We start from the raw sequence: 13,461 nt of genomic DNA, 5'->3' as shown, positions 1-13,461 counted from the left end.
AAACCAACCAAACCAAATCACTGATAATTCAACAGCAGGTTCTAAATCACCCCCAAGACCGCAGCTAAACTCGGTTTAGACTTACAATGCGGTTTCTGGTGGTTGGATTGAAGAATGTATCTCTATCCTGAATATAAAAGTCTTTCATGGAGCTCTTCTCAAATAGGGCAATGAAAAACTCTTGTTCCAGTTGTTGATACTTTCATCCACTTGGAGGACTTTCATCAAACAGCGGAAGTTATCAAAGGCTGAGGACCGGGTTTTCAAATCATTGGGCTTCAGAGGCAATATTATGTGCAGTATCTCAGCGTATGTACAGAACACCTTCCACAGGGGGTGTACTTTTGCAAATACAAGCTTGTCATCCAAAACCTATATTGGGAGAATGAAAACACAAACCAGGAAAATATTTTCACATTTTTAGTATACAGATTTTTCCTACGTTGCTGGTAGTTAAAGCACTTGTGCAAACACACACATATGTCACACTGGTAAAAGTGAAGATATAATAAAAATAGATTTGCAATACATCATACATTTTTGCCTTAAAGATAATTTCTTTGTTGAAATTACTGAAAAGTTTTTTAAATTCCTTACAGTTCCTTCATAAAATAACCAATGTTGTAGATAAGGAAAAGCAAACTTGTTAATTTTTAGTCCAAATTAGTAACTAAAAATAGAAACACCAAAATATTCTTTGCAGTGGTATTGTAATGACAATTTTTTAAATTTCTGAAACCTAGAACTATTTACATATCTGTTCAATATATTGTTAAACAGCCATTAAAAGGGATTTAAAAGATTTATATTTATTGATATGGAATATATAATAAAAGGAGAAAACAAAAAAATGTGAAATAATAATTTTCCTTTTTGGAAGGGAAAAATATCTTCATTTGAACAAAAAAAAGTTTAGAAGGATTTTATGATCCTTTATATATAATTAAGGTACAGATGGTTTTTAATTCCACTGTTCTTTCACTTTCAATTTTGGGGGTAACTTTTTATAATAAAAAAATCTTTAAAAAGGTTCTTGCATAAATACATTAATAGATATATTTATGACTATATTCTCTGGCTATTAAAAAAGATCTCCTAGCTGTGGATCTGAAACTTACATTCCATAATGCAGATTCTGACTGACTCGCCTCCCAGCCCACAGCAAAGGCACGGCTAGTGTGACATGTTTCAAATACCATTCCAAGGAACATGCAGGCTCCCAGCCAATGGCTGCAAGGGGACTGACACTGATCTGGTTGCTCCCAGCTGCAGACCATCACAGATGAGGTTAGATCCACAGGCTCATATTTTCTCTGTCAAAAGAAATCAGAAAGTGTTAGGCTTTTACTTACACCAGGGAACAAGAATTTGTTTTTTTATGCAAAAAAATAACAACAAACCAATTTGAACCTGATGAAAAGACATTTACTCAAAACAGCACAGTAGCAATGAAGGTGCTCTGGCAGACAGGGACTTGTTGGATTCCTGTGAGTGCTGGACTCCTCACATGGAATTTCCTTGGCACTCCAGAAGGCCTGTGGTTGTCCTCATGGGTTTGTGGCCATAAGTGGCGCACAAAAGTCTCTGGCTTTGCCACAGTTTCAAAGCCTTTTTGGCTTATGAAAGGTTTTGCCCTCAAATGGAGTTTTCTTGAGTCCAGTCACTGATGTCATTTACCAGAGTTACAGTCCAGATCTGATATTCTAGACTCTTAATATCTTGCAGACATTCAAATGGTTCAGGTTTGGATGTGTATTCACCTCTGCAGGCCTGGACCAAATCCGATAAAGACACCCGGACAAGTTCAGCAAAATACAAAGAAATTTTTCTCTCTGCAAGACTGAAATGTCTGTGAAGCTATAAAAACATCTGCACCTACAAAAATAGGGAACCAACTCATCAATAACATATCTATCCATAATGCATGGACATTCAAAATAAATACTGTATTTACTCCTATTAAATTATATCTTGCTTTTGCCAAACTGTGTCCTAAACTGAAAGGAAAGTAGGTAAATGTAGAGAATTTTTTACCTTTTAAGAGAAAAAGGAACCCTCCTACTCGGTTGGTGGGAATGTAAATTGGTGCAGCCTCTATGGAGGACAGAAAAGAGGTTCCATAAAAAAATGAAAATAGACTTCCGTGTGATCCAGCAATCCCATTCATGGATATATGTTTGGAGAAAAATTTAATTCAAAAAGACACATGCACCCCAATGTTCACAGCAGCACAATTTAAAATAGCCAAGACACTGAAACAACCCAAATGTTCACTGACAGATGACTGGATAAAGAAGTTGTGGTATATTATATATATATATATATGTATATATACATGTATGCATATATATACACACGCATATATACACATGAACACACACACAAATGGAATACTGTTCAGCCACTAAAAAATAAAATAATGAAATTTGCAATAACATGGATGGACCTACAGGGTATTATGCTAAGTGAAATAAGTCAGAGAAAGAAAAACAAATATTCTATGTATTAACTTATATGTATATCTAAAAAATAAAACAAATTAATGACTATAATAAAACAGAAATAGACTCACAGGTACACAGAACAGACTGGTGGTTACCAATGGGGAGAAGGAGAAGAGGGGAGGCAGGAAGGGGTTAGGGGATTGAGAGGTAAAGAGTACTAAGTATAAAATGGATAGGTTACAGGGCTGTATCATACAGCACAGGGAAATATAGCCATTATTTTATGGTGACTTTAAGTGGAATATAATCTATAAAAATGTTGAGCCTCTGTTTTGTACACCTGAAACTAATATGATGCAAATCAACTACTCAATTACAAAATTTTTAATCAAAGTTTTCTTTTCATATTATTTGCAATAAGTTAGAAGCCAGCACTGTCAACAGAAACATAGTGCAAGTCACAATTTTCCAGTAATCCCATTTAGAAAATAAAAAGGAACAAGTGAAATTAATTCCAGTAATAATTACATTTATCCCAAAATATCCAATATACTATCATTTCAAAAGTGTGATTGACACTTTTAAAACTTATTAATAATATTTTACATTATTTTTGTTGTACAAAGTCTTGAAAATCTATTATGTATTTTCCACTTATAGAACATCTCAATTCACAATAGCCACATGTGGCTGGTGGCTACCATACTACACAGACCAGATTACACCATTCACACTTCTGATAAATTAACTGCTCTTACTTATTTAAAAAACTTGCAGAAAAGGGTTTAGATATTCCCTCTATCAAACAAAGCAACCTTGACAGGTGGGGATTATTTTCATTATAAAGTGAAAAATAAAGGTAAGAGAGCCATGCTTACATGTATGTTAAGGTAACAATACCTTCTTAATTCATTCAGGACTTTACAATCTTTCTTCATATGCCAAGGATTCACTGTCACTGCGCAATGTTTTTCACTACTATCATCTTTGTGATTGAGAGGCTTCTGATGACCCTGCTTTGTGCTTCTGTACATAAAGTAACAAAACAGAGAAAAAGACCTTATTAAAGATAATTTAGGGGGGAGGGTATAGCTCAAGTGAAAGATCATGTTCTTAGCATGCACAAGGGCCTGGGTTCAATCTCCAGTAATTCTTCTAAAAATAAAATAAATAAATAAAAACCTAATTACCACCCCCCAGCAAAAAATTAATTTATTACTTTAATTAAAAGTTTAAAAAAGATAATTTAGTGCAGGCTTATCAGGCTACAAGGGCTACAATGAATGCCCCCACCCATTAATTTAGAAGAAGTCTCACAGTATTTCTCAACATAAAGGCTAAAATATAATTGAGAACACTTCCTGATGGTCAGCATCATTTTAACAAAAATGTAGATAATTACGTCCCTGTTGTCAAATTTCTGTCAGAGTTGGGCATGGAACATTTAGTTAGTAAAAGTGACTTTGCAGCTCTCTTTGAAAGAAATGCTGAGAAATGATCTTTTCTGTTGGAAATTAGCCTGCTTTTAAATTCTTCAGTAGGCATAAGTGTTTACAAACCAGGCAGGAACTGGATTATATTTTACATATACTTTAGAAACTGATTTGAATTTTGCCCTCTACCTGCAAGGCTATTTCTTAGGTAATAACATAAGCAGGCCACTATACTAAATTTTGTTTCCCTGTTTGCTTAATCCTCACAACAACTCTGTAAGCTGCTATTATTACCCCCATATAACAGATAAAGAGCTTGAGGCAGAAAATAATTTGGGTAACTTGGTAAATGGTGGAGCTGGGTAAGACTGCAGCCAGTCTGACACTCAGGTCCATTCTTCTCACCAATGTCTGATACTGCTACCTACATTCAGCAATGACCACTAATTTCATATTTAAGTGTGTCATTTCTAAAAGTGCAAAGCTATATTAATACTGCTGTGTAAATTATCCGTTTGAGATGTGATTGCCAAAAAAAAAAAAAGAAATAAAATCAGGGTGCCACTGAGGGGGGGCAAACTGCATATGGACGGACACAAGGGGACTTTGTGAGGAAAAAGTTGCACAAATCTAGAAATAGCTAAAATGGCTGACTTGTACAATTATAATGTGTGAATTTTATGGCCTGTAAATTACACCATAATACAGATATTAAATTAAGAACCTGGGATACAAAATTAAGACTAAAACACATATATAAATCACACAAAGAACAACAGGCAAATATCATTATTTACTGCACCATTGTCCTTGATGCAGCTTCCTATCCTCACCCATTCCTGAAAGGATGATTCATTTTTAAAATAGTCTTTTAATTTATTCAGCAAATAATTTTTGATTGCCTACTATGTACCCAGGACTAGTCTAGGCAGTTGGAATAGATAAATAAACAATACAAAATCCTGTCCTCACGGAGCTTTGTTGGAGTCTAGCTGGGATGGGGGTGGAGATGACAATTCACACAACAGAGCAGCAGAGGAGGTGGCATGTTAGGAAAGAGGAACCATGGAAAAATCAAAAAAGGGCAAGGTAAAGAGAGTTTAGGGTATGGGATGAGGGTGATGTTGTATTAAATACCAGAGCAGGCCACACTGAGGACTGAGGTTAGAACTAAGACTTGGAGGTGAGAAGTCCCAGGTGGACGGAATAACCATCACCGAGGCCAGCGTGCACTTCGCATGTTCCAGAATGGGGGCACGGCTGGAGCTGCGGAGAAGGGTCAGTGCAGATCCTGTATGGCCTTGGAGGACGTTGTAAGGACTGTGGCTTTTACCCAGAGTGAAATGGGGAGGCACTGCAGAAGGACGACACAATCTAACTTAGGTTTTCGAGGCTCACTTGACTGCCAGGTGAGAATAGTCGAAACGGGTCAGAGATGAAAGGAGGGAAGCCTCTGAGAAGGGCTGTGCAGGAGGAGAGGACAGTGGCTCAGGGTAGGGAAGCAGCAGTGGAGGCAGGAACCATGGTGAGAAGTGGCTGGGTTCTGGATATGTTTTAAAGGCAGTGTTAAACCAGATCTATTGACAGAATTCATGTGGTATGTCAGTGAAAGTCAGAATAACTCCAAGTTTTTTGACCCAAGCAGCTGGATGGATTAAGTTTCCACTAACTGAATGGGGGAGGTTGCAGGAAGAACCAGTTTGGGGTGTAGGAGAACAAAGAGCTCAGTTTTTACACATGTTGCTTTTAAGATATCAGAGTTTCAAGTGAAGATGTCAAATCAGCAGAAGATTGTAAGAGTCCAGAGTTGGAGAGAAAAATTCTAGCAGGAGACAGAAATGTGGGAATCATGGGTCACACAGGTGGCACAGGAAGACATGAAACCCAGGTACTCAAACATTAAGATAACCTGGCATTAACCATAGAAGTTGTCCTTGAGGGCCTGCCTACTAGGTGTGGATATCAGTCCTATTTCCTGACCACTCGAGTTTTAAAAAGCAACTTACAAATTAATTCGTGCAAGACACTGCCTCCAGTGGGTGGGTCCAGAGCTGGAGTGGGAGAATTGGATGGTGCACACTACTCCCTACAGTAGAATGTGTGTGTGTGTGTGTGTACACATGTGTGTGTGCACAGGGGGATGAGATACACCTGGCTTAAGAAAAAGAGCTAGTAAGTCTAGAAGCTGAAAGATGAAAGAACATCCAGATATGGTAGAGGGAACAGGGGAAACACTGTGTACTGTAAGACATATCCCCATAATGCCATTTCCCACCATCCTTTCATCAGGAACACAGTTGGAAAGGGGGGAATTATGTAGATACGTGTGATGTACACAAACTTTCTGAGTATGTAACACAGAATATCTACATATGTAGCAAGTTAGTGATATTTATATATGCTTCAAGTTTAAAAACAAGTTCACAACAGAGGGAAAATAAAATACTGAGGAGTGGTAGAAGTATCATAGAAGGCCTTTCAATGCTCAGAATGGAAGCAAAAGCAGCTTCACCCAACAAAGAACGTCAATAAGAGTCAAGAATGTTTATATTTGCTTAAGAAATTGAGAGTTACAACTTCCTGCTTTAAAGAATTAACATAAGACAGATACCACACTATAAGCAACGTCTATACTGGAGCTTTCTTAAAGCTATTTTAGTTCCTGCTTGTTCTGATGTACTCCAGACACTCTGCAAAGAAAACCTTCTATTCAAAGGCTTAAAGGAATAAAATAAGAAATAACACTGCATTCTTTTCAGTGGTCTCTGTACTGAAAGTCACTTGCAAATACAGCACCCTGCCACAGGTCCACATTTTTAACAATAAAGACCTTTGCGCAATTTTTCAATTGCTATGTGACTTTGGGTCAGTCTCTCACTAAGAAGCAGAATGGAGTACCAGAAAATGACACATCAGGTCTAAAACTACAGATGTGGGAGATGAACCTACACCAGGAAACAGCTAAGTGGGAGGGTAAGGTTTACCTTTTAAGTTACCGTAAGTGCAGTTACACCTGCTCCCTGCTTCCCCTGTGAAGTGAAGAGCTAGTCTTTTCCAGAAAAGCTCTCATTCTGAGAACTGTCTTCTTTAAAATATTCGGAGATTCTCTTTTAAGGTTCTTGCACTTTTAAGCCTTTCCCCAACTCTACATCCTATAACAAGTGTAAAAATTATCCTATAGCCTATTGTTACAGAACATACTCTACAAAAGCTGAGGTTTCCCAGGGTTTGGATCCCAGAACTCTGCTACCAGATAATCCTAAAGCTTTCCTTCCATAACAGACTCTTCTGCCAATTCCCAGCTGTGGGCAAACTCGGCTTCTCAGATCAGGTAACTTTCTAACTCTGCCTACGAACACTCTGCTGCCAGGAAAGGAACTCTCAGACAGAAAGCACACAATGCCCCTAGTGAGGGTTGCCTCCTTCAATCAATCAAGATGCCATCACCAAGCAAATATTTAAACCTACTGCAAAACCTCTAAAGACATCTTACAAACAATATAGTTTGTATAGATGCATACTGTTTGCTCTGGAATAGTGATTTCCAATGGAAGGAACAAAGGACCACATGACCCAAGCAATTTTTTAAAACTGCACATAACCATCCCTCTTCACGTGAGGATTCAGGCAAGACGGTCTTACAGGCCTAGGTGTAACAGAATGACAGCACCTCTAGGAGTAGGTTGAAAAGCAGCGAGGTAGACTTCTAGTGAAAGGGGGTGATGTAATAGGCCCCATCGCCCACTTACCTACCAGCACAGGACAGTCATCTCAGATCGAGAACAAACACTTTGGGAAACAGAGGTTGTTTATATTTTTATGGTATTCTGGTGGAAATAATGCCCTGAGTCATGTGAAGTTGTGGCTGCAAAATTGAACAGGGGACTGGACATTTTCACATTCAGGACAAAAATAGCCCCTGGATAGCCACCATATCTGCTCTCCCCTTTGCCTGTTCACCCCAAAAGCTGCAGGACTCTCCTGCTTGCAATGACACCCACCACTTCTCACAAATTCTTGCCAAGTTCACATCAGCAGCTGGTGGTGTCAAAGTCACCATTTGTACTGCTATGAAGTCCCTCCATTTCTTTATATCCCTTCTATTTTCTCTGTTGTCTTCCTAGCTACACTTGCATTCACAAGATAGTTACCGCACTAACATTGCCTCTGTAATCAGTCCAGGATATAGGAAGTAGAGATTCAACTGTAACCAGTCCCAGAATACTTGTCATGCCACACTAGTGTCCCAAAAAATACTCTGGCATCCCTCATCTCACTCAAAGAACCACTGCATTACTTAGAGGTTGTAAAATTAGAGGGCTTTCTCTACTGGGAAACACTGTGGCTTGTGGTAGAGTTGTGATTTCAGTTTTTGCAACTACTTACAGGCAAAAAGACATGGCCCGCAAATTTTCTTCAAGCGTTTGGTATTTAAACTTTCATTAGATACAGAGCCGGTGGACTAACCGTAATCTATGAACATATGGTCATATTATCAAATAATGTTCATGTCTACCTTACAGACATGTAAGAACTTGGATTACACCTGCAAGCCTCTAGGACTTTAGAATTAGATGTGAAGCATCCTGTGAGATAAAAAACCTCCTATCCAGTCACAGAACACAATTATAGACAACATGACACTAATGTCACTGAATACATTAGTATAGTCCATGTATGGTTAAGTTACATCTCCAATTTCTCAGAGCTGGAAAGGAGATGTCTAGAAAAGCTGGAAAAGCCCAATTACCAAAACAGCTCAAAAGTTAATGCAGACTCCTGCACCTCCCAGAGCAGAGGGCGGAGGGGGCATTGCCCAACACTCTGTCCTCCCCCAGGATGTGGCATGTGGGGAAGCAGGCAGGAATGGGTGGCTGGGACTCGGAGGTGGAGAGGTGATGAAAGCAAGAGTGGAACTGCTCTGGTCCTAGAACAACAGAGCTGTAAAAAGCTCGGCTTCAGTTCAACCAACTCCCTCTCCCACTTTCCCTCCCACCTACGTGACAAACAGAGCACAGCCAGGCACTTTCTGCCCATGACGGTGACTACTAGTAGGAAAGGGACCAGGATAAAAGCATGTCCTATAAAAGATCAGTCTGATTTTAAGGCTATGTTATAAACAATGAACAGCACTGTCAGAGTGGGACACTTGTGTGGCGCTCAAGTAGGGAGGAGGAGGTTGAGGATCCATTTCCAGCACTTCCATGTCTTTTATCACTCCTATTTCTGACCTTTCCTTTGCCACTATTTGTAGCACTGCCATCACTGGCAGGTAAAGGGGCAGCAATGTGACTTGGCCGTTTGGCTGATGGGGCTACATTTCCCAGCAGTGGAATGAAAAGGCACTGGAAGAGGATCAGCTGGAAGATGTGAACTGCGGTCCTGGCCTGTGCCAAACACTAAACAGGTGACCCTGGGTTAGGCTTTTAGTCTCTCTGGGCTTCCGGCTGTTTACTTATAAAAGAAGGTTTTGTCATTGCACAAATATATCCAATATGAAATGTAACATGAAAGTCAAACATAATGACATCTCACCTGCTTGCTTCAGGGAACTGTACAAGCACTGAACACTATGTGAATGTAAACACAGTCTTAAGAAAACTATTGAGGTAAAGCACTAAACTGAACATGGAGATAAAGTTTTATGGATTTTCTTGGCTTTCTTTTTTAATTGCAACACTGAATTAATAGTTATTAGCTATAATCCACACCACCAGCACTGCGAATAAATAAAGAAGGTAAGCACTGCCTGGATGCCTGTTATTGCCCGATGCTAAGCAGGGTGAGGGGTATAAAGGAGGCTGAACAAGTGAGTCTTCTCCAGTTACCAGCTAAGTGAGGAGACACATTGGAAACCACCCAGGAATGGTACCAAGTCAGTACTCAAATCCAAGATTACAGACTACTGATCATAAACAGTACAGGAATACAAAGAGGAGCTAGAAGTATTTGGAATAAATAGGGAAGACTCTATGAAGGGGATGGGGCTCCAACTAGTTCTCAGGGCAATTCTAAGCTGTTTTAACTGAGGACTGGATAGGAAAAGGCTGGTGACTGCTGGTTTTTAATAAGGCACAGGTTACCCTAGGAGGCTAAGTTACATAATGATTGGAACAAATAAGGTAAGTCCAAAATGATGAAGGGTCGAGACTCCCTGGCTGAGATCTGGTTGTGTTAAGTCTTTGACTTGACTGTAGATGTTGGAGCGCCAAAACTCTAGGTTGACTGAAAGGGGGGGAGAGAATATCCAAGAATTCAGCAGAAGGAAAAATTCATATATCAGGGATGAAAGCTCTTCATCAGAGTATCAGCAATCAGAATAGACACTTGAAACCAAAAACATACAGTTCAAGAAGCTGACAAAATGTGGAGGGTGGTGAGAGAAAGATAAATCAAAGACCACTCCAAGCCTTGGTTTATTCAAGACCTGAAGAATGATTATCCCACTGAATAAGTGGAGACGCTGCAAGAAAAAAGATTATGAAATCAGCTTTAGACATGTTGAATCTGACGTATGAGCTAAGAGTAGGTTTTCTCTAAGAAGCTCAAAATTCAAAACTGAAGCACAGATGTTGAGTACAGGCTTAAGATGCAGATGGACAAGACATGATAAATCTCCTAAAAGAAAACATAGGCAAAACATTATCTGACATAAATCTTAGCAACATTCTCCTAGGGTAATCTACCCAGGCAATGGAAATAAGAGAAAAAAATAAACAAAAGGGACGTAATTAAACTCATAAATTTCTTCACAGCAAAGAAAACCATAAGTAAAACAAAAGGAAACAACAACCTACGAATGGGAGAAAATATTTGCAAATGATACGACTAACAGAGGCTTAATTTTCAGAATATATAAACAGCTCATACAACTTAATAACAAAAAAACAAACAACTCAATCTTAAAATAGGCAGAAGACCTAAACAAGCATTTCTCCAATGAAGACACAAATGGCCAATAAGCACATGAAAGAATGCTCGATATCACTAATAAACTGAGAAATTCAAATCAAAACTATAATGAAGTATCAGCTCCCATCAGTCAGAATGGCCGTCGCTCAGAAGTTCATGAATGATAAATGCTAGAGAGGCTGTAGAGTGAAGGGTACCCTCTTACACTGCTGGTGGGAATCTAGTTTGGTGTAGTCATTATGGAAAGCATGGAAGTCCCTGAAAAAACTAAAAGTAGACTTACCCTATGACCCAGCAATCCCACATCTGGGTATATAACTGGAAAGAACTCCAATGTGAAAAGATACCTGCACACCAGTATTCACAGCACCACTGTATACAATAGCCGAGACATGGAGGCAAGCCATATGTAGTAACAGATGACTGGATAAAGAAGTTGTGGCATATTAATACACTGGAATACTACTCTACCATGAATAGGACAAAATAAAAACATTTGCAGCAACATGGATGGAGCTAGAGATCGTCATTCTAAGTGAAAGCAGCCAGAAACAGAAAAATACCAAATGATACCACTCATATGTGCAATGTAAAAAAAGAGAGAAAAAGACACTGTGAACTCATCTACAAAACAGAAACAGACTTGCAGACTTAGTAAACAATCAAGGTTACCAGGGAAAGGGGATAGGAAGGGATAAATTTGGGAGTTCGAGATTTACAAATGTCAGCCACTATATATAAAAAGAGATTTTAAGTTAAGTTTCTTCTATATAGCACAGAAACCTATGTTCATTATCTAGCAATAACCTATAATGAAAAAGCCAATACAGCCACCAACTGAGGAAGCAAGAGAAGAAAGGAGAGTTAGTTATGCTGGGCTAGAGCCCACTTCTAAAATCCTTGTCAGCCACTGAGGCTGCCCCGAGTACAATGAGCTTTCCTCCCACGGACAGGCTGACATGACATACGTCCTGCAAACCTGGGGCAGCAGAGGCCGTCCCCAGGTCTGGCCCTAGGGGAGATGGGAGCAAGTCCACCTGCTCCCCTTGGGGCAGCACCCCTCCCTGCAGCCCCCGCCACCTGACTGCACCACGCCTGCCTCTCAGGAAACCACTGACTTGAAAACAACTGATCCACGAACCTGGGGCAGCGGCAGGGAGATGGGCAGCGACCTGGCAAGCTGGTAGACTTGCCCCCATCTCCCCCATGGCCTGTCCAGGGCTCGGCCTCTGCTGCTCCAGGCACAGTCCGCAGGTCAGCCTGCTCTCGGGAGGAGGGCACGGTGTGGTTGAAGGCAGTGGCGGGTTATGGGGTCTGCCCATGGGAGCCCTTGGATTTGCTTCAAACTCCCCAGCGCATGGCCTGAGCTTGGCCTCTGCTGCCTCAGGTTCGTGGAACTCAGGTTACAGGTCAGCCTGCTCCTGGAAGGCGGGTGCTGTACTGTCAGGGAAAGACGGCAGCTGCGATGGCGGGATTGGGGCTGCCCTGTGAGAGCGCGGGGGTTGCAACAATTTCCCGCTGCTGCTGCTGCAGCCATCCCAGCACACTGATCGCACCGAGCCCATCTCCCAGGAGCAGACTGACCTGTAACCTGAGTCCCACTAACCTGGGTCTTTAGAGGCCGCCCCTCAGGTCAGGCCGCGGGTAAGATGGGAGCAAATCCAGGGGCTCTCATGGGGCAGTCCCCATTCCATCCGAGGCCCCGCGACCGCACCGCACCCGCCTGCAAGGAGCAGGCCATCGTCTGAGGGCCAGTCGGAGATGCTCTGGAACCGTCCGGCGCCCTCCCAACTCCCGGGGCTGTACCTGCTCTCCTAAACCCGTGTATAAGCGGCGGCAAAAACGCGGTGTTCAGGAACTACTAATACCGGGGTTACCACGAACCACAGCGGCGGCTGGGTCCCGCCTCAGGGTCCTAACGGGACGCGCGGCCGGGACCTCACCTCCGCACCCCTCCCTGGGCGCCTCCTCAGCTGCACAGCCCAGGCGTCACCCGCCGGCTCCCCGAGCAGCGCGCCCCCACCAGCGCCCTCTTAACTGTCCGGCAGCGGCAGCCGAGCCGCGGGCAAGCGGCGGCCCAGGCCCCAGGCCGTGTTCCTCTTCCAGGAGCTGGTCCAGGAGCAACCGGCTGCCGCCAGCTTCCACGCGTTCTGGGTGGGTTCCGGCGTCCGCGCGTCTGTCCGTCTGCGCGTGCGCGCCCCTCCTCCTCCCGCCCGCAGCGCAAACTGCTCGGGTGGGTCTCCTGCTTTACCGGCCCTGGCCGCTGGGGCCGGGAGGAGCCAGGTGGGGCCCCTCCTGCTTGTCCCGCCGGGTCTCCATCCCCAGAGCCTTCACCCAGCCACCGACTGGGTCCTGGCATTGAACTAGAACCACGACTGCCCTAGGCCAGGCCTCACCCACCCAGCCCCACTTCCCCTGATCAACTTCCCCTCCCTGTTACTACCCTCCCACCACTGGCCAGGCCCAGTCTCCCACCAGACCTTGAAGACAGGGCTCCTTCTCCTCACACCATGGTCCCTGCCCTGACACTCCATCCTGCTAGGTCCTAACCTATGGCCCCTACACCCACAAGCTTACCCCTCATGCCTCAGCACAGGACACCCAACATCCTGAAATTATCCCCCTCACATCTCAGCCAGGTCATTTCCACTCTGATCGGGCCCCACACCTCT

The 13,461-nt window shown here is 42.4% G+C and overlaps 1 long non-coding RNA gene across 1 annotated transcript; it reads right to left on the bottom strand.

The window, feature by feature from the left end:
- Window positions 1-251: 251 nt before the first annotated feature.
- On the bottom strand, window positions 252-12,988 carry LOC140694033 (uncharacterized). Its single transcript, XR_012069775.1, has 5 exons — window positions 12,733-12,988; window positions 3,323-3,470; window positions 2,035-2,094; window positions 1,119-1,313; window positions 252-372 (listed from the first exon to the last, which is right to left on the bottom strand). It is a non-coding gene; the product is annotated as an uncharacterized lncRNA (long non-coding RNA).
- Between the last annotated feature and the right edge of the window lie 473 nt (window positions 12,989-13,461).

Source organism: Vicugna pacos, unplaced genomic scaffold (genome assembly GCF_048564905.1).
Source record: "Vicugna pacos unplaced genomic scaffold, VicPac4 scaffold_20, whole genome shotgun sequence".
Lineage (NCBI taxonomy): Eukaryota > Metazoa > Chordata > Mammalia > Artiodactyla > Camelidae > Vicugna > Vicugna pacos.
This window is presented reverse-complemented; position numbering and strand designations above follow the sequence as displayed.